Source organism: Stegostoma tigrinum, chromosome 47 (assembly GCF_030684315.1).
Source record: "Stegostoma tigrinum isolate sSteTig4 chromosome 47, sSteTig4.hap1, whole genome shotgun sequence".
In the NCBI taxonomy this organism is placed as follows: Eukaryota; Metazoa; Chordata; class Chondrichthyes; order Orectolobiformes; family Stegostomatidae; genus Stegostoma; species Stegostoma tigrinum.
The window spans coordinates 7749726-7769523 of NC_081400.1; the positions used below are offsets into that span (position 1 = coordinate 7749726).

Below are 19798 nucleotides of genomic sequence, written 5' to 3' on the forward strand. Positions count from 1 at the left end.
ACCACCTTTGCTTGGTTCGCAATAAACAGCTGCACCTCCCGGTCGCAAACCATTTCAACTCCCCCTCCCATTCCTCAGATGACATGTCCATCCTGGGTCTCCTGCAGTGCCACAATGATGCCATCCGAAGGTTGCAGGAACAGCAACTCATATTCCGCTTGGGAACCCTGCAGCCCAATGGTATCAATGTGGATTTCACAAGCTTCAAAATCTCCCCTCCCCCTACCGCCTCCCAGAACAGCCAGCTTGTCCCCGCATCCCTAACCTGTCCTTCCTCTCACCTATCCCCTCATCCCACCTCAAGCCCCACCCCCATGTCCTACCTACTAACCTCATCCCGCCCCCTTGACCTGTCCATTCTCTCAGGACTGACCTATCTCCTCCCCATCTCCCCAACTACACTCACCTCTACTGGCTCCATCCCCACCTCTTTAACTTGTCTGTCTCCTCTCCACCTATCTTCTCCCCTATCCACCTTCGATCCGACTCCCTCTCTCTCCCTATTTATTTCAGAAACCTCTCCCCCTCCCCCATTTCAGATGAAGTGTCTAGGCCCGAAACATCAGCATTCCTGCTCCTAAGATGCTGCTTTGCCTGCTGTGTTCATCCAGCTCCACACCACGTAATCTTGGATTTTCCAGCATCTATAGTCCCTATTACCACAGCTTGTACTCTCCTGTTTTGGCCTGTCTATGCATTTTCTGTGTGTTCTCCTGTGGGACTCAGTACCAGACTGAGTGACAACAATTATCTCAACACAGCCAGACTAGCATTTGTTGCCAGTCTCTAAAATCCCCCTGCAAATATGGTGGTGAGATGCCTTCTTGAACTGCTATAGTCAGTATTGTGTGGGAACACCCTACAGTGGCTTCAGGTTGAAAGTTCCAAAATTTGACCCCAGCAACACTGATAGTGTTTCCAAGTAGGTATAGAGTACACCTCAGAGGGGAGCTTGCAGGGGATGGTGTTCCCATATGTCTGCTGCTCCTGTCCTTCTGGGGGTAAAGGTCCCGGGTTTGGAAGGCGCTGTTGAAAGAGAGTTGCCAAAGTACATCTTGTAAATGGCACACATAGCTGCTACCTAGTGTTGGTGGCGGAGGGAATGGATTTTTGTGGATGGAGTGCCAATCAAGTTGGCAACTTTAGCCTGGATGATGTTGAGATTCTTGAGTGTGTTTGAAGCTGCACTTGCCCGGGCAAGTGGAGCGTATTCCATCAGTGCCCTGACTGTGCCTTATTGATGGTGGACATGCTTTGGGAGAGCAGGAGGGGAGTTACTTGCTACAGGACCTGTTCTTGTAGGCTCAGTTCAGAACAATTTCTGGTCAATAGTAAACATTATCATACCTGGGAATTTCCTGGTCTTAGCTACCATGGATAAGATTTGTGAATTCAGCAGAGGCCTGAGCACTGAAACGAATGCTACCCTGCTCTCTGTATAGTGGCATAGTTCTGTCGTGGGTGGCGACAGTTCCTCAGTTCCAGGGTTACAGCTACTCAGGGATGTGAGTTTCTGCTGTTGATTTTCATGGAATGGGCCAATTCTTGACCCACAGATCTTTTGGCACATATTGCAGGACGTCCCTCTGACCCCAGGAGTGAGGGAAGACTGCATTCACTGTGTATCACTGAACCCAGGAAGAAGTGCAAATCCTACTGCATTCGTATCACTGAAAGGAGGAAGAGGAGACTGATCCTACAGTATCTGTTCACTGATCCTGGGGAGAGTAGACTAACCCCCCTGTGTCTCATCACTGACCCCAGGGGAGAGCTGACTGAATCCACTGTGTCTGTACCACTGACCTCAGGGAAGAGCGGATTGCCTGCACAGGACCTGTATCACTGATCCCGGAGAGAGCAGACTGACCCCGCTGTATCTGTATCATTGAACTGAGGGAGAGCAAACTGACTCCATTGTGTCTTGTTATGAAGTTGTGCAGAGTATTCATGAATTGGAAGGCAGTAATTTAGAATTTGTTTGTTAAAATGGTAGCGGGGGAAAGCAGTGCATGGTCCATTTAAGAGATTGTGCTTAGTCTGTGCTTGAAAGTTTACAAGCACTGTACACAGAGGCCCAAAATTGAAATGAGTGTATCAAAAGGCCACAGTGATAATGGGAACTGCAGATGCTGGAGAATCCAAGATAACAAAGTGTGTAGCTGGATGAACACAGCAGGCCAAGCAGCATCTCAGGAGCACAGAAGCTGACGTTTTGGGCCTAAACCCTTCATCAGACCCTCTCTTTGGTATCAAAAGGCCACAGTTGGCAGACAAAACAGCAGTTTTGTTTTGATATCAAGACAACAAGTTTGAATTTAGTTCATTAATTTAAATCAAACACCTAGATACAGAAAACCAATTAAATTTAAAAATGATAGTTTTGGCAACCTGAAACCAAACATATTATAAGAAATTGATGTGTTATCGGAGGGTATATAAGACGAGGGTTTTTGAAAATCAGGGTGAGAGCCAACTGTCATCTGAGAAATAGGCCCCAAGTTCTCACAAGAAATCACTAAGCTCTCTAAGAAAGCACCATTTATCTGAAAAAGGTACGGTGGCATTTTAGCTCAAAGTCCTCAGCAAAGAAGTTACAAAGAAAAATATCCCCAACAGCAGAATCAGTGGAAGAAAGGCATTTGTGGCTTATTGAAGAAGGCAGTATTTGGAAAGTTTAAGTTTTAATTTATCATTGTATTTCAATTAAGTTTGCATAAATGGGATTCGTGTTTATTTGAACAGCAGTCCAGTAGAATGTAGGCCGGTTAGGGAGCAGTTAGTAATCTAAGGGGGAATTGTTCGGTTTGTTAGTAATTCTATTAGTTTGTTCACTGTTAGGGTCAAATAAATAAGTTGTTACTTGTTACTTCTAAAGTGGATATCAGGAATTTTCTTTCATTTAACCACACTTTTAACAGATTATAAAAGCAAGGTGAGTTTCTGAGTGTTTCGGGTTGAATTATTAGGAGGGACCCTGTTTTGCCTGCCATAACAGATTGGGTCTTATGCTTTGGTTTATCTATCAGAGGGGTTCGGCTTTCCCTTCACTGTAACAGTCTATTTATTGAAACGTGGGAGAGCAGACTGACCTCACTGTGTCTGTCGGTGGTGAAGCATGCAAATGGTATGTTAGCCTTCATTACGAGAGGACCTGGGTACGGGGAGGGGGATGTGTCGCTGCGATTTAACAAGACCTTTGTGAGACCAGACCTGATATATTGGTATCCTTATCTGAAGAAGGATGTTCTAACTATAGAGGGAGTACAGCAAAGGCTGATTCCTGGGCTCACGGGACTGATGGACGAAGAGAGACTGGATCTGTTTGGACTCTGAGAGTTGCGAATGAGTAGGATGATCAGCCGTGACCTCTTGAATGGTGGAGTAGGATTGCCTGGTCGAATGGCCCAGTCCAACTCCTATGTTCTTAAAATACGTCTGATTGACTTGCTTAGATTAGAAATCAGGGTATCTCTTCGGCTGAGAGAGGAATGTAGGAGCAGAAAACCTCTGAGTGAAAGTTTGTGATGTGTTGAGTGAACTTTTGAGTGGAGAGCGTGCTGTTTTGCGATAGGGAAGTGCCTTAGCAAGTGGTACGGTTGTGATTTAGCAAACAAGCAGTGTTGCAGTGCCAGTAAACCCTGCACAGCGACAGGGAGAGAGTGGGTGCAGTGAGCTGCGACGTAGTTACATATTTCAGAGGGAGTCACTAAAGAGCTAAAATTGAAATGACATTTTTCCAAAACTTGCAACGCTCACACTAAATGACAGGATATTTGACAACACGCTTAAACGAGGCGTGGCCGGTTAGCTCAGTTGGTTAGAGCGTGGTGCTAATAACGCCAAGGTCGCGGGTTCGATCCCCGTACGGGCCATTTCTAGTTTTGGAACAGGCACTGAAGTTGAGGTTAACCAGGCCGTGTTGGTCTCTCTTTTTACAGCCTGCTTGCTGCTGTAGATCGGTGCTCCGAAATCGGCCTTCTGTTTCCCAGACAGGGGAGCTTGCTTTGTAAAAGAAAACACACTGAAAGAAGGAGGAAAGCAGGAATGTAGAGGGTGAAAACCCCTCTAGTTACGGAAAAAAAGTGGCCAAAATCTTGCGGCTTGCTATTAATAAGTAAAGGGCAAGCTCGTTTTCGTGTAGCTGCGATGGCCGAGTGGTTAAGGCGTTGGACTCGAAATCCAATGGGGTTTCCCCGCGCAGGTTCGAACCCTGCTCGCAGCGGGCTTCACGTTTTACTGAGCCACTCAGGCATCACCGACTGGCGCTTTGAATTAAATATTAAATTCTCCGAGGTTCCCTTTCCAGCATCCGGCACAGTTCTTTCCATTTTGACCCACATTCTGACCCCATGCAATGTTGATCCCTCATTCTAGATACAAACCACGAAATAAATTCACGCAATAAAAACGAAAGGTGATGGCCCGTACGGGGATCGAACCCGCGACCTTGGCGTTATTAGCACCACGCTCTAACCAACTGAGCTAACCGGCCAACTGTTAGGTGCTGTTGTTGCACAGAACTGTCATATTAAGTAATTCTGAGATTGATTTGCTCCATTCTTACTTTCACGCTGAGTTGTTGCACCAACTCGTTGCTCTCATTCAAAATTGCTACATCCCATTACTAGTCTCATTCCAGAATTGTGACACTACAGCACCTAGTTCACTGCACTCACAACATGTTGTGTGACAGCACCTTATTACTCTCACTATTATAACAGCTCTTGATTACTCTCTCAGAACTGTTACAAAGTGGTTTGCAACTGCTCTCCCTAGGACTCCAAGAAACCACACAGAATTGTGAACACAGTCAATTCATCTTGCAAACCATCCAGAGCCCATCTATACTTCCCACTGCTGTTGGAAAGCAACCAACATAATCAAATTCTCACTCCAGTTATCCTCTCTTCCACCCTCTGTTGGGCAGAGGATATAAAAGGTTGAATGCAGGTGCGAATAGATTCAAGAACAATCTGTTCCTTGCTGTTATCAGACTTTTGAATGGGCCTCTCCGAACTCATCTCCACCTATCTGGATAATAAAATGTGAGGCTGGATGAACACAGCAGGCCAAGCAGCATCTCAGGAGCACAAAAGCTGACGTTTCGGGCCTAGACCCTTCATCAGAGTCTAGGCCCGAAACGTCAGCTTTTGTGCTCCTGAGATGCTGCTTGGCCTGCTGTGTTCATCCAGCCTCACATTTTATTATCTTGGAATCTCCAGCATCTGCAGTTCCCATTATCTCCACCTATCTGGACTCCATTTTCTCCCCCTTGGTCCAGGAACTCCCCACCTATGTCCGTGACACCACCCACGCACTCCACCTCCTCCAGAACTTCCAATTCCCTGGTCCCCAACACCTTATTTTCGCCATGGACGTCCAGTCCCTATACACCTGCATTCCTCATGCAGGTGGCCTCAAGGCCCTCTGCTTCTTCCTGTCCCACAGGCCCGACCAGTGCCCCCCAACCGACACCCTTATCCGCTTAGCCGAACTCGTCCTCACCCTCAACAGCTTCTCTTTTGATACCTCCCACTTCCTATCGACAAAGCGGGTGGCCATGGGTTCCCGCATGGGCCCAAGCTATGCCTGCCTCTTTGTAGGGTACGTGGAACAGTCCCTGTTCTGCACCTACACTGACCCCAAACCCCACCTCTTCCTCTGTTACATTGATGACTGTATCGGCGCCACCTCCTGCTCCCAAGACGAGCTCGAACAGTTCACCCACTTCACCAACACCTTCCACACCAAACTCAAGTTCACCTGGACCATCTCCAACACATCCCTCACCGTTCTGGACCTCTCTGTCTCCATCTCAGGCAACCAGCTAGAAACTCATGTCCATTTCAAGCCCACTGACTCCCACAGCTACCTAGACTACACCTCCTCCCACTCAACCTCCTGCAAAAATTCCATCCCCTATTCCCAACTCCTTCACCTCGGCCGCATCTGCTCCCAGGATGAGGCATTCCACTCCTGCACATCCCAGATGTCCGCATTCTTAAAGGACTGCAACGTCCCCCCCGCAGTGGTCGAGAACGCCCTCGATCGTGTCTCCCGCATTTCCCGCAACACATCTCTCACACCCCACCCCCGCAATAACCACCCAAAGAGAATCCCCCTAGTCCTCACATACCACCCCACCAATCTCCGGATACAACTCATCATCCTCCGACACTTCCGCCATCTACAATCCAACCCCACCACCCAAGATATTTTTCCATCCCCACCCTTGTCCGCCTTCCAGAGAGACCACTCTCTCTGGGACTCCCTTGTCCACTCCACACTCCCCCTCAACCCCACCACGCCCGGCACCTTCCTCTGCAACCGCAGGAAGTGCTACACCTGCCCCCACACCTCCTTCCTCACCCCCATCCCAGGTCCCAAGATGACTTTCCATATTAAGCAGATGTTCACCTGCACATCTGCCAATGTGGCATAGTGCATCCACTGTACCCGGTGTGGCTTCCTCGACATTGGGGAAAGCGAGCGGAGGCTTGGGGACCGCTTTGCAGAATGCCTCCACTCGGTTCGCAATAAACAACTGCACCTCCCAGTCACTGAACCATTTCCACTCCCCCTCCCATTCTTTAGATGACATGACCATCCTGGGCCTCCTGCAGTGCCACAATGATGCCACCCGAAGGTTGCAGGAACAGCAACTCATATTCCGCTTGGGAACCCTGCAGCCCAATGGTATCAATGTGGACTTCACAAGATTCAAAATCTCCCCCTTCCCCTACTGCATCCCAAAATCAGCCCAGCTTGTCCCCTCCCCCCACTGCATCCCAAAACCAGCCCAGCTCATCCCCACCTCCCTTACTGTTCTTCCTCTCACCTATCCCCCCGTCCAACATCGAGCCGCACCTCCATTTCCCACCAACTAACCTCATTCCACCTCCTTGACCTGTCCGTCCTCCCTGGACTGACCTATCCCCTCCCTATATCCCCACCTATACTCTCCTCTCCACCTATCTTCTTCTCTACCCATCTTCGGTCCGCCTCTCCCTCTCTCCCTATTTATTTCAGAACCCTCTCCCCATCCCCCTCTCTGATGAAGGGTCTAGGCCCGAAACGTCAGCTTTTGTGCTCCTAAGATGCTGCTTGGCCTGCTGTGTTCATCCAACATACAATTATCTTGTATTTTCCAGCATCTGCAGTTCCCATTATCTCTGATCTCCTCTCAGATGTTAACTCTACGCTCTCTTTCTCTCCGCACCTTCTCTGTGGCTGTAACACTGTATTCTGTACCTGTTCTGCTACTCTGATGCACTTTGTAAGGCATGATATAGCATGCAAAACAACACTTTTCACTCGATCTTCGTACATGTGACTATAATCATTCAATCAATTAGTGTTTTAGAGTCAGGGAGATGTACGGCACGGAAACAGACCCTTCGGCCCAACTCGTCCATGCCAACCAGATATCCTAGATAAATCTAGTCCTTTTAATAGCATTTGGCCTAGACCCCTCAAACCCTTACTAGCACAAAGAACATAGAACAGTACAGCACAGTATAGGCCATTCAGCCCACAATGTTGTGCCAAACCTTTACCCTAAGCCTAAGGTCTATCTGACCTCCATCCCTACCTTTTACTATCATCCATATACCTGTCTAATAGCCACTAAAATGTCCTTAACGATGCTGACTCCACTACCCTCTCTGGCAATGCATTCCACTAAAGGTTATCTACCTACCCTGAAGAGGAGATAAAACAAAAATGAATTTAAAATTGCATTTAGAAGGCAATTGGGACCAGTCAACTTGTACTACAATATTCAGAGTTATTCTAAGAAAGATTTGACTCTAATCTGACCCGTGAAGATAAATCATTGATGATATATGTTGAAAATGTTCCCAGGTCTTTTAATTCAGCAACAAAGAAATGGTCAAGTGGGCTTATCTCCAGACTTCAACCTCCTGCTGCTCAACTTCCCTACCAGATCTCCTTCAGCAGTATCTGCCAAATTATTACTTTGCAGTAAGTTTACATTTACCAGCATAGAAAAGTACTGAGTGTAGAAAGAGAGCAGAATATTGGATTTATTCAAGTGTTACTTTTACAAATATTCCATCAATTACACAAGAGGCCAAATGACGCTGTAGATTTCCAGGGCTTCAAAAACTAGTAACACACTGTTCTTGTTATACCGACAGCCTAAGTTAAAAATTACAAAGTGTGAAGCTGGATGAACACAGCAGACCAAGCAGCATCTCAGGAGCACAAAAGCTGACGTTTCAGGCCTAGACCCTTCACCAGAAAAAAACATGCAAGCAGACATCACTTCCCCTTGTGATGGAATGTGGAACTCCAGAGGGTTTGCAGAGGACCTCAGTAATCACTTAGCACGTACCACACCTCCTTTGCAACAGATATTGTCTTTCCAACAATGCTGTGAATCACCTTTTTCAGCAACTTGGGAGAGCCAAGAATTAATGGCATTGCGTTTGCATTTTCAACAGTTCGCCCAATTTGAGACACTAGATCCATCCAGATGCTGGAATAAGCTGCCAGGGGAAGCAGTGGAGCATGGTACAGTCACAACATTTAAAAGCACCTTGTTGTTCTCATTCTCAGACTTGTTACTGCACCTCATTATTCTCTTTCTTTGGATTGTCTCAGCACCTGATTTCTCTTAATGTGTTGTTGGGAAATTGCTAGAATGCATTATTAAGGAAGAAAATAAAGTACAATCTGGAAATCATGTTTCACCAATTTGCTGGAGTTCTTTGAAGATGTGACAAGCAATGTGGCCAATAGGAACCTACAGATGTAGTATACCCAGAAAAGGTACTGCACTGGACGTTAATACAAAGGTAGGATGACCTGAGGTTGGGGTAATTTATTACTGAATGAATGAATAAATGACTTATTGGCACATATATCTAGGGAAATACAGTGAAAGTTTTCTGCCACCACAATCTGAAGCCATTTTGAGGTACAAAAGATTAAAAAAAGCACTTAAATAGAGTTCATCTCCATTGGTCAGTGTCCCAAACATGGATCCTGGACTTCCACAAGGTCCCTGCTCTGGGCCTATAGCAGCCAGGAACCCCTGCTCTGGTGATCAACTTCACCACAATCGACACCCTGCCACTGCTATCAAAAGAGTCCATGCTCCAGGCCTGCTAAAGCAGGAAACCCCATTGCACAGTTGCTGCAGCCGATGCCCAGCCGCCAGTCCAGGAGTATTAGCTTGGATAGAGAGTTGGCTCATCAACATGAAGCAGAGAGTTGGGATAAATGAGATAAGAAGATGTAGAGCTGGATGAACACAGCAGGCCAAGCAGCATCAGAGGAGCAGGAAGGCTGATGTTTCAGGCCTAGACCCTTCTTCAGAAATGCTGGTCTTTTTCTGGTCGGCAAGTGTAACTAGTGATGTTCCACAGAGCTTGGGCCTTTGAAAGCAACTATTTACAATGTATAAAAAATACTTGGATGTAGTGAAAGAAAATATTGAAGCTAAATTCACAGATGATGCTAAAATAGGTGGCAAAGCCAGTTGCAAATAAGAAATTGAGATATTTACAACTGCACATGGAGTGGTTAGGTGAATTGGCCAAAATGTGGCAGAGTTAAGTCTTAAACAAGGTTCTGCATGGTAGAATAATTAGTAAAGTTAGGTTGCAGGGTCCAGGGTGAGCTTGCCAATTGGATACATAATTGGCTTAACAACAGGACAGACAATGGTGGTGGGGGGTTGCTTTTCAGACTGGAGGCCTGTCACCAGCTGTGCTCCACAGGCATTGGTACTGGGTCCCCTTCTCTTTGTCGTTTATATAAATGACTTGGATGAGAATATAGAAGGCATGGTTAGTAAGTTTGTGGATGACAACAAAAAATTGGTGGCACAGCAGAAAGTGAAGAAGGTTTTCTAAGGTTACAAAAGGATCTTCATTAATTGGGTCAATGGGCTCAAAAATTGCAGATGGAGCTCAATCTGGATAAATGCGAGGTATTGCATTTGGTATGACAAATAAGGGTAGGGCTTATACAATTAATGGTAGTGCCTTGAGTAGTGTTGTAGAACAGAGGGACCTGGGAGTTCAGATCCAAAATTCTTTGAAGTTTGCATCAAATATAGACAGGATAGTTAAAAAAGGTGTTTGGCATGCTTACCTTTATTGCTCAGTCCTTTGAGTATAAGAGTTGGAAGTCATTTTGAGGTCACACAGGACATTGGTGAGCCTTTTCTGGAATACTGTGTCCAGTTCTGGACACCCAGTTATAGGAAGGATATTATTAAGCTGGAGAGGGGTCAGAAGAGATTTTACCAGGATGTTGCCTGGTATGGAAGGTTTGAGTTGTAAAGAAAGGCTGTGGGAAAATGTTTTACACAGTGAGTCTTTAATGTGGAATGAACATTCCGAGGAAGTGGTGGATGTGGGTACAATTGCAATGTTTAGAGGGCCTGTTTCCATGCTGTATGACTCTATGAAGTTTAATGCGGATAACAGTGTGGTCATCTGTTAGAAGGTGACTTATTATCAAAATAGAGATAAACTTCAGAGTGGTTCAGTGCAGAGGGATCTGAGTGTCCTCATTCATGAATCACAGAAAACCAGTATGCAGGTACAACAGATAATAAGGGAGGCAAATATAATTTTGGTATTTATTGCTAAAGGAATAGAATATAAAATTAGGGAAATGTTGCTGCAATTGTCCAAGACACTAGTGAGACCATATCTAGAGTATTGTACATATTTTTAGTCCCCTACCTAGATGATGGACGCATTGGAAGCAGGTCAGGGACAATTCATAGAATCTGCCATGCTCTTGCCTGCCTTGTCTACTTAACTTCCTGTCTTCAATTTCTGTACCAGCCTCAATCTTCAGTCTTGTCTCAGTATGGCTTAGAATTCCACTACCAATACCCCCCATCCCCACCAGACTACTTTAAACACTCTCAAGTAGCTCTACCAAATGTGCCTGCCAGAATACTGGTCCCCCTCCAGTTTAGGTGAAATCTGTCCCTCTTGTACACGTCACTTCTGTCCCAGAACAGATCCCAATGATCCAAAAATCCTTGCACCAGCTCCTCAGCCACACATTCATCTGCTCTATCCTCCTATTCCTACTCTCGCTAGCAATGGCACAGGCTGTAATCCAGGAAATATCCTGACCCTTGAGGACCTGCTTTTTAACCTCTTGCTGAACTCCCTATATTTACTCTGCAGAACCTGATACCTTTTTTTGAAACTATGTCATTGATACCAATGCATACAATGACCTCTGGCTGCTCATGGTCCCCTTTGAGAATTTACTGTAACCGCTCTGGGATTTCCTTGATCCTGGCAGAAGGGAGGCCAAACACCATTCTGGAATCTCACTTGTGGGCATAGAAATGCCTGTCTGTGCCCCTGACTAGACAGTCCCCTATTGCTCGCTTGTACTTTGCCATAATCTGCTTTACAGCAGAGCCAAAGATGATGCCAAAGACTTGGCTGCTGCAGCCATTTTCCCTCGAGGGGCTATCCTCCCGCCAACAGTATCCAAAATGGTTTTTTTTTTGAGAGGAGGATAGCCACTGGAGACTCCTGCATTGCCTGCCTACATCTCCTGGCAATCGCTCATTTACCTGACTGAACGTCCCTTATGTCTACCCCTGCCCCTTTAACAATGAGTGGACTAAGGGGGGAAGAAAGGTCTTCCTTGCCCTTGCCTCGTTGTTGTTTGTTGTCCTTGACCAAGTTTGGTATTCACATAGGCGTGGTCTTAGATCTAACCAGCACCATCTCAACCACAAAGCAGCCCCTTGCAAAACTGATTGGAACTGTACACAGCATGCGTGCACACACAGGCACAGACACACACACACACACACACACACACAGACACAGACACACACACACACACACACATACAGACACACACACACAAACGCAGACACACAGACATACATATACACACACACACACACACACACACACACACACACAAATGCAATAATCATGGGAGACTTTAATAGGCAGGTGGACTGGGGAACTCAGGTTGGTGTGTGGCAGCAGATAGCATGGAAATGAACTTGTGGAATACTTATGAGATAGCTTTTGTTGGAACAGCTTGTGGTAGATACTGTTTCGGAACAGGCATTCTGGATTTAGTCAGAGATAATGGGAACTGCAGATGCTGGAGAATCCAAGATAACAAAGTGTGAAGCTGGATGAGCACAACAGGCCAAGCAGCATCTCAGGAGCACAAAAGCTGATGTTTTGGGCCTAGACACTTCATCAGAGAGGGTCGAGGCCTGAAACGTCAGCTTTTGTGCTCCTGAGATGCTGTTTGGCCTGCTGTGTTTATCCAGCTTCACACTTTGTTAATTCTGGATTTAGTGATGTGCGATGATGTGGACTTTGATTAGGCAGCTGACGGTGAAGGAATCCCTCGGGGGCAGTGACCATAATATGATGGAATTCGCCCTCCAATTTGGGAGGGATAAGATTGAATCAGATGTAACAGTATTACAATCGAATAAAGATAACTACAGAGACATGAGGTAGAAGCTGGCCAGAATTGATTGGAAGGGGAGCCTTGCAGGGAAGCTGGTGGATCAGCAATGGCAGGTGTTTCAGTGGGTAACTCAGGCGGCACAGCGGAAATTCATCCCAAAGAAGAAGAAGCCTACTAAAGGGAAGATGAAGCAACCTCAGTGGACAAGGGAAGTCAGGGACAGCAGAAAAGCAAAAGAAAAAGCATACAATGTTGTGAAGATTAGTGGAGGCCAATGGACTGGGAAGCCTTTAAAAACCAGTAGAGGATAACTGAATAAAGGGATAACAGGGAGAAGATGTGATATGATACTAAGCTAGCTAGTAATGTAAAAGATCATAAGAGATTTTTAGATAGCCAAAAGCATCAGAACAAGACAAGAGTGGACATTGGACTGCTGGAAAATGGGTCTGGAGAATTAGCAATGGGCAACAAAGGGAGAACTGAAAAGGTCTTTGCATCAGTTTTCACAGTGGAAGACCCAGCAATATACCATAACTTCAAGAGAATCAGTGTGCAGAGGTGAGTGTGGTGGCCATCACTAAGGAGAATGTGTTGGGGAAGCTGAAAATTCTGATGGTGGATAAATAACTTGGATCGGATGGACTATACCCCTAAGATTTGAAGGAGAATGCTGAGGAGGTTGTAGACACATCAGTGGTGATCTTTCAGGTATCACTGGAGTTAGGGAGGGCCCCGGAGAATTGGAAAATTGCTCATGTAACACCCCTGTTTAAGGAGGGAGACAGAAGACAGGTAATTAAAGGCTGGTTAATCTGACCTCAGTTGTTGGTGATTTTAGAGTCCATTATTAAGGATGAGTACTTGGAAGTGCAGTGTTGTAAAACTGTATGGAATCAGCACAGCTTCATCAAAGGGGGGGTCATGCCTGACAAAACTGCTAGTATTCTTTGAGGAGGCAATGATCAAGTTAGACAAAGGAGAGCCATTGGATGTGATGTATTTGATTTCCAGAAGGGCTTTGACAAGATGCTGTGCAGGAGGCTGCTAAGTAAGATAAGAATCCATGGTGTTTCAGACAAAGCAGTGGCATGGGTAGAGAATTGGCTGACTGGCAGAAGACAGAAGGTAGGGATGAAGGGGTCTTTCTCATGGTGGTGGCTAGTGACTAGTGGAGTTCTGCAAGGAACTGTGCTGGGACATCAACTATTCATGTCATACATTAATGACCTGAACAAAAGAATGAGCTGCCAGAGTAAGTGGTGAAGACAGGTACAATTACAACATTTAAAAGGCATATGGATTGGTACTTGAAAAGGAAGGCATTAAAGGCTATAGGCTAAATGCTGGCAAATGGGACTAAATTAATTTAGAATATCTGCTCAGCATGGATGAGTTGGACCAAAGGGTCTATTTCCATGCTGTACAACCCCACAAATGAGGGCATTGCTGCTAAGTTTGGAAATGACACAAAGATAGGTGGAAGGCCAGGTAGTTTTAAGGAGACAGGGAGACTGCAGAAGGACTTGGACATGCTAGCTGAGTGGGCAAAGAAGTTGCAGATGAAATACAATGTGGAAGAGTGTGAGGTTATATATTTTAGTCAGAATTGAGGCACAGACTATTTTCTACATGGGGAAAGGCCTCAGAAAACTGAAGGGCAAAGGGACGAGGGAGCCCAGTACAGGATTCTCTTAAGGTAGGTTCAGTTGGTGGTTAGGAGGGCAAATGCAACGTTGGCATTCATTTCTAGATGGCTAGAAAACAAGAGCAGAGATGAAGAGTGTTGTTCTTGCTATCGAGCGAGTGCAGTGGAGGTTTAGGAAACTGATTTTTGGGATGACAGGGCTGACAAATGAGTCAGTTAGGATTGTATTAACTATGAGGGAGGATCTCATAGAAACCCATAAAATTCTATTAGAATTAAGGTGTAGACTATTTTCTCCATGGGGTAAGGCTTCGGAAATATGAAGCATGAAGGGACTAGGGAGTCCCAGTTCAGGGTTCTCTTAAGGTAGGTTCAGTTGGTGGTTAGGAGGGCAAATGCAACGCTGGCATTCATTTCTAGATGGCTAGAAAACAATGTTAGATGCAGGAAGGATGACCTCAGTAGTGGAGGAATCTAGAACGAGTGGTCATAGATTAAGAGATAGTGGGAACTGCAGATGTTGGAGAATCTGAGATAACAAGGCGTAGAGCTGGATGAACACAGCAGGACAAGCAGCATCAGAGGAGCAGGAAAGCTGACGTTTCGGGTCTGGATCATTAGAAGGGTTCCTTAGACCCTTAGAAGGGTCCAAACTCGAAACGTCAGCTTTCCTGCTCCTCTGATGCGGCTTGGCCTGCTGTGTTCATCCAGCTCTACGCCTGGTTATCTCAGATTCTCCAGCATCTGCAGTTCCTACTATCTCTTAAAGTCACGTCTTTCCCTTGCAGCCCAGAAACAATCCGAGGGCGGATCGTTTCATTTAAATTGGGCTTTTCAGTTTGTTTATAAGCGGCACTCTATCAAATATCGAGATACCAGATCAGGTTCTTCACATGCATCTTCATAAGAAGAATGCGAAAATTTGGCTTCATAAGAGGCTCTGTGGCGCAATGGATAGCGCGTTGGACTTCTAGTCTGAGGCTGTTGAAGGCATTCAAAGGTTGTGGGTTCGAGTCCCACCAGAGTCGGGTTTTGAGCTGCATTCCTGGGAGCAGTGTCAGGATTTTGTCAGCGCGCCTTCTTGCTTTAACGTTCAGAATTAACTTGCGGGACGGACCATAAGACATCAAGCTGGCGGACCTGTCTGGAACGTGGGCATGATTGTTTTGATTCATTTTGTTTTGTCGAGTGTTTTTTTTTAAAAAAGAAGCTATATTTTGAGAAACGGCTTGCTCTGTGTTAATTTGCAACGAAAAGCCAACAGCAACTTCCGTTTTCAGAGACGTTCCTGTCTGGGAAATAACCTTGGAATTTCATCCCGAGACACACACACACACACCCACTCTCTCGCACACACAAATACACATGATCATTATTAAACCAGCAGAGTTCTCTGTTCACTGTGATCTTGCTGTGTGCGTATGTCTCACGGAAAGTGCCCCCTATTTAGCCCATCCCGTCCATTCGCGCAGTGGTTAACTGACAAATACAGACTAGCGCCATCCGAACTGGTAAAAACACGATGGCCCGTACGGGGATCGAACCCGCGACCTTGGCGTTATTAGCACCACGCTCTAACCAACTGAGCTAACCGGCCCTGATGTACGGTTGTTTTACATCAGATTCCCTATCATTCTCTGTCTCTCTGATGCTTACATTGAATTCCCTGTCATTTACTATTGCACTTGATAACTTTGATCAAACATTGTTGGGTTTGCACACAAGAGCCTCCGGATTCCAAACTAGGTCCCTCAATCTCTCCCTCTGCAAAATGCACACAACACGCACAAAAGCGCACAACACACTGCTACATCTCTTTCTGTAGAGCTGATAGAAACACTGCTGATAGACTACTGATAGAAACCCGTGCTCCACCTTTCTCGTGACTAACTCACTTTCTCGGAAACAGCTGATGGACAGCTCTCTCCCCTCCGCTTATAATCTTTGCTCGAAATTCATGAGAAACTTCCAACCAGAAGCTGTCAGCTCCAACATTGCTCTCGCACGCCCATTACTGGGCCTCTCATCTCTGCAGGACAATCAGAATTGCGATTGTAATTATTACGGATAGTAGGTACTGCAGATGCTGGAGACCGCTTTCCTCTGGTGCTGTTGGCCTGCTGTGTTCATCCAGATCTACACCTTGTTGTCCCTGTAATTATTATGTGTGAATGGAAGGGGGAAAGGCGTAGCGGCACGCACCGATTTCATTGTGGGACTGAGAGGAACAGATTACAGTGCGTATTATACGTGCACTGGCAAACTGATCACAGTGTGTCTATATATACAGGAGGACTGATCCCTGTGTGTATACACAGCGAGACTGATCACAGTGTGATATAGAGGGGCTGATCACAGTGTGTGTATATATACAGGAGGACTGATCACTGTGTGTATACACAGTGAGACTGATCACAGTGTGATATAGAGGGGCTGATCACAGTGTGTCTATACAAAGGGGCTGATCACAGTTTGTGTATTTATGCAGACGGAATGATCACATTGTGTATATAAAAAGGGGCTGATCACAGTTTGTGTATTTATGCAGAGGGAATGATCACATTGTGTATATAAAAAGGGACTGATCACAGTTTGTGTATTTATGCAGAGGGAATGATCACATTGTGTATATAAAAAGGGACTGATCACAGTTTGTGTATTTATGCAGAGGGAATTACCACATTGTGTATATAAAAAGGGACTGATCACAGTTTGTGTATTTATGCAGAGGGAATGATCACATTGTGTATATAAAAAGGGGCTGATCACAGTTTGTGTATTTGTGCAGAGGGAATGATCACATTGTGTGTATAAAAAGGGACTGATCACAGTTTGTGTATTTATGCAGAGGGAATTACCACATTGTGTATATAAAAAGGGACTGATCACAGTTTGTGTATTTATGCAGAGGGAATGATCACATTGTGTATATAAAAAGGGGCTGATCACAGTTTGTGTATTTGTGCAGAGGGAATGATCACATTGTGTGTATAAAAAGGGACTGATCACAGTTTGTGTATTTATGCAGAGGGAATGATCACATTGTGTATATAAAAAGGGACTGATCACAGTTTGTGCATATACACAAGGGACTGATCACAGTGTGTGTATACAGAGGGACTGATCACATTGTGTGTATACAGAGGGAATGATCACATTGTGTATATAAAAAGGGACTGATCACAGTTTGTGCATATACACAAGGGACTGATCACAGTGTGTGTATACAGAGGGAATGATCACATTGTGTGTATACAGAGGGAATGATCACATTGTGTATATTAAAAAGGGGCTGATCACAGTTTGTGCATATACACAAGGGACTGATCACAGTGTGTGTATACAGAGGGACTGATCACATTGTGTGTATACAGAGGGAATGATCACATTGTGTATATTAAAAGGGGCTGATCACAGTTTGTGTATATACATAAGGGACTGATCACAGTGTGTGTATATACAGAGGGACTGATCTCAATATGTGCATATACAGAGGGAATGATCACACTGTGTGCATACGTATAGAGAGACTGGTCAGACTGTATATATACAGAGGGGCTGATTACACTGTGTACATGTAGAGGGGCTGATCACAGTGTATACACTGGGGGGGGGGGCTGATCAGTTTGTGTAAACACACAAGGGGCTGATTATTGTGTGCATGTGCATGAGGGAATGCTCACACTGTGAATATACACAGAAGGACTGATCACTGTATGAATACACGGAGGGGCTGATTACTGTGTGCAGATACATGAGGGAAATGATCACAGTGTGTTTATATACAGAGGGGATCATTACAGTTCGTGTACAGAAGGACAGATCACAGTACTCCTTAACTCTGCTGATAAAATCCTCAAGCTAGAAAGCTGTCTGTACTGTTTTCTTAAGCTTAGAACATCATTCCTGATGGGAGAAACCCTGGTTTTGGAAGAAGCAGAACACAACACCGCTGACAAACAGGGCCTGGAAGAACACAGCAAGCCAGGTAGCATCTAGAGGAAAGGAGCTGTCAACGTTTCTGGTGAAGGAGAATCTGAGATAACAAGGTGTAGAGCTGGATGAACACGGCAGGCCAAGCAGCATCAGAGGAGCAGGAAGGCTGACATTTCGGGCCTAGACCCTTAGAAGGGTCCCTGTGTTCTTTCAGCTCTCCACCTTGTTATCAATCTGATGAAGGGTCTCGGCCCGAAACGTCAGCTTTTGTGCTCCTGAGATGCTGCTTGGCCTGCTGTGTTCATCCAGCTCCACAGTTTGTTACCTATAATAAGAAAAGGAATTTGTTTTGTCGAGTTCGCGGTAGCGATGCTCACCTTGCAGCCTCTTCAATGCATTGTTGCTGGCAATTAAATTGGATTACCTTCAATTGGAGAGCAAAGAATTGGATTTAAAAGCAAAACAGAATTTGCAGGTGAATCAGCGATTGTTGGAATCTTTCAAAAGCATTCGCAGCTCCTGGAAGTAATCTGATGCTGCTCAGAATTATATGGGATAACCTAAAAAGACTTGTTGCAGCGATGGGGAATTATTAGTCAGATTTTGAAACAGTAACCACTTCTCCCACATGGGTATGAAGCCAAATGTAATTTTTGAGATAATAAAATGTGAGGCTGGATGAACACAGCAGGCCAAGCAGCATCTCAGGAGCACAAAAGCTGACGTTTCGGGCCTAGACCCTTCAGGCCTAGACCCTTCATCAGTCGAGGCCCGAAACGTCAGCTTTTGTGCTCCTGAGATGCTGCTGGGCCTGTTGTGTTCATCCAGCCTCACATTTTATTATCTTGGAATCTCCAGCATCTGCAGTTCCCATTATCTCTGTAATTTTTGAGATCCACGTTGTCTGGGTGGGTCGGTTTGGAGTCTTGCAAATCGGTTTAATTAAGTATCAAATCTGTTCAAGGCAGAGATAAACGAAGCGTGTGAAATTTCCGATAAAAAACTCCATTGGCCCGTACGGGGATCGAACCCGCGACCTTGGCGTTATTAGCACCACGCTCTAACCAACTGAGCTAACCGGCCAAGATCTGCTGAAAAGGCTGACCAGATTCCCTGTTATTTGTGGAATTTGGTAAAACTGTTAAACAAGCACTTAAAGCCATCACTTTTTCTGAAACATACGCACACAACAACCCCACCTCCTTGACCTGTCCGTCTTCCCTGGACTGACCTATCCCCTCCCTACCTCCTCACCTATACTCTCCTCTCCACCTATCTTCTTTTCTCTCCATCTTCGGTCCGCCTCCCCCTCGCTCCCTATTTATTCCAGAACCCTCACCCCATCCCCCTCTCTGATGAAGGGTCTAGGCCCGAAACGTCAGCTTTTGTGCTCCTGAGATGCTGCTTGGCCTGCTGTGTTCATCCAGCCTCACATTTCGTTATCGCTAACCCCACACTGTTACTTTCCTCACTCTTTGACAATCCAACGCACCTTGTTTATTAAGCCCCCCCCCCCCCTCCCCCCTACCCCTATCATTTCTGGCTGAGGCACGTCCTCTGACTGAAAGAACTGCAATTCAGCACACTTTCGTGCACTGGCACTCAAATCTTAAATGTCTTGCGAGCTCCCACCTCCAGCATCCTTTCAATCAGTTCCAGACAACTACCAGACTCTGGGAGTTTTCCTTTTCCACTCAAATTCCTTCTCACCCTCCCGCTCCTTACCTTAAAACTCTGCTCCCAGAGGGATATGTCCCAATC

At 45.6% G+C, this 19798-nt stretch overlaps 1 long non-coding RNA gene and 6 other non-coding genes across 7 annotated transcripts; 4 read left to right on the forward strand and 3 right to left on the reverse strand.

Annotated features, from left to right (window-relative positions):
* The first annotated feature begins 3077 nt into the window (after nucleotides 1-3077).
* Nucleotides 3078-8707, forward strand: LOC132207458 (uncharacterized). Its single transcript, XR_009443473.1, has 2 exons — nucleotides 3078-3124; nucleotides 8160-8707. It is a non-coding gene; the product is annotated as an uncharacterized LOC132207458 (long non-coding RNA).
* Nucleotides 3799-3872, forward strand: trnai-aau (transfer RNA isoleucine (anticodon AAU)). The gene has a single exon. It is a non-coding gene; the product is annotated as a tRNA-Ile (tRNA).
* trnas-cga (transfer RNA serine (anticodon CGA)) lies at nucleotides 4141-4222 on the forward strand. The gene has a single exon. It is a non-coding gene; the product is annotated as a tRNA-Ser (tRNA).
* trnai-aau (transfer RNA isoleucine (anticodon AAU)) lies at nucleotides 4419-4492 on the reverse strand. Its single transcript has one exon. It is a non-coding gene; the product is annotated as a tRNA-Ile (tRNA).
* A 6330-nt stretch (nucleotides 8708-15037) lies between the features above and the next one.
* trnar-ucu (transfer RNA arginine (anticodon UCU)) lies at nucleotides 15038-15129 on the forward strand. Its single transcript is given in 2 exon segments — nucleotides 15038-15074; nucleotides 15094-15129. It is a non-coding gene; the product is annotated as a tRNA-Arg (tRNA).
* A 495-nt stretch (nucleotides 15130-15624) lies between these two features.
* trnai-aau (transfer RNA isoleucine (anticodon AAU)) lies at nucleotides 15625-15698 on the reverse strand. The gene has a single exon. It is a non-coding gene; the product is annotated as a tRNA-Ile (tRNA).
* A 3348-nt stretch (nucleotides 15699-19046) lies between these two features.
* On the reverse strand, nucleotides 19047-19120 carry trnai-aau (transfer RNA isoleucine (anticodon AAU)). Its single transcript has one exon. It is a non-coding gene; the product is annotated as a tRNA-Ile (tRNA).
* Nucleotides 19121-19798: the final 678 nt, after the last annotated feature.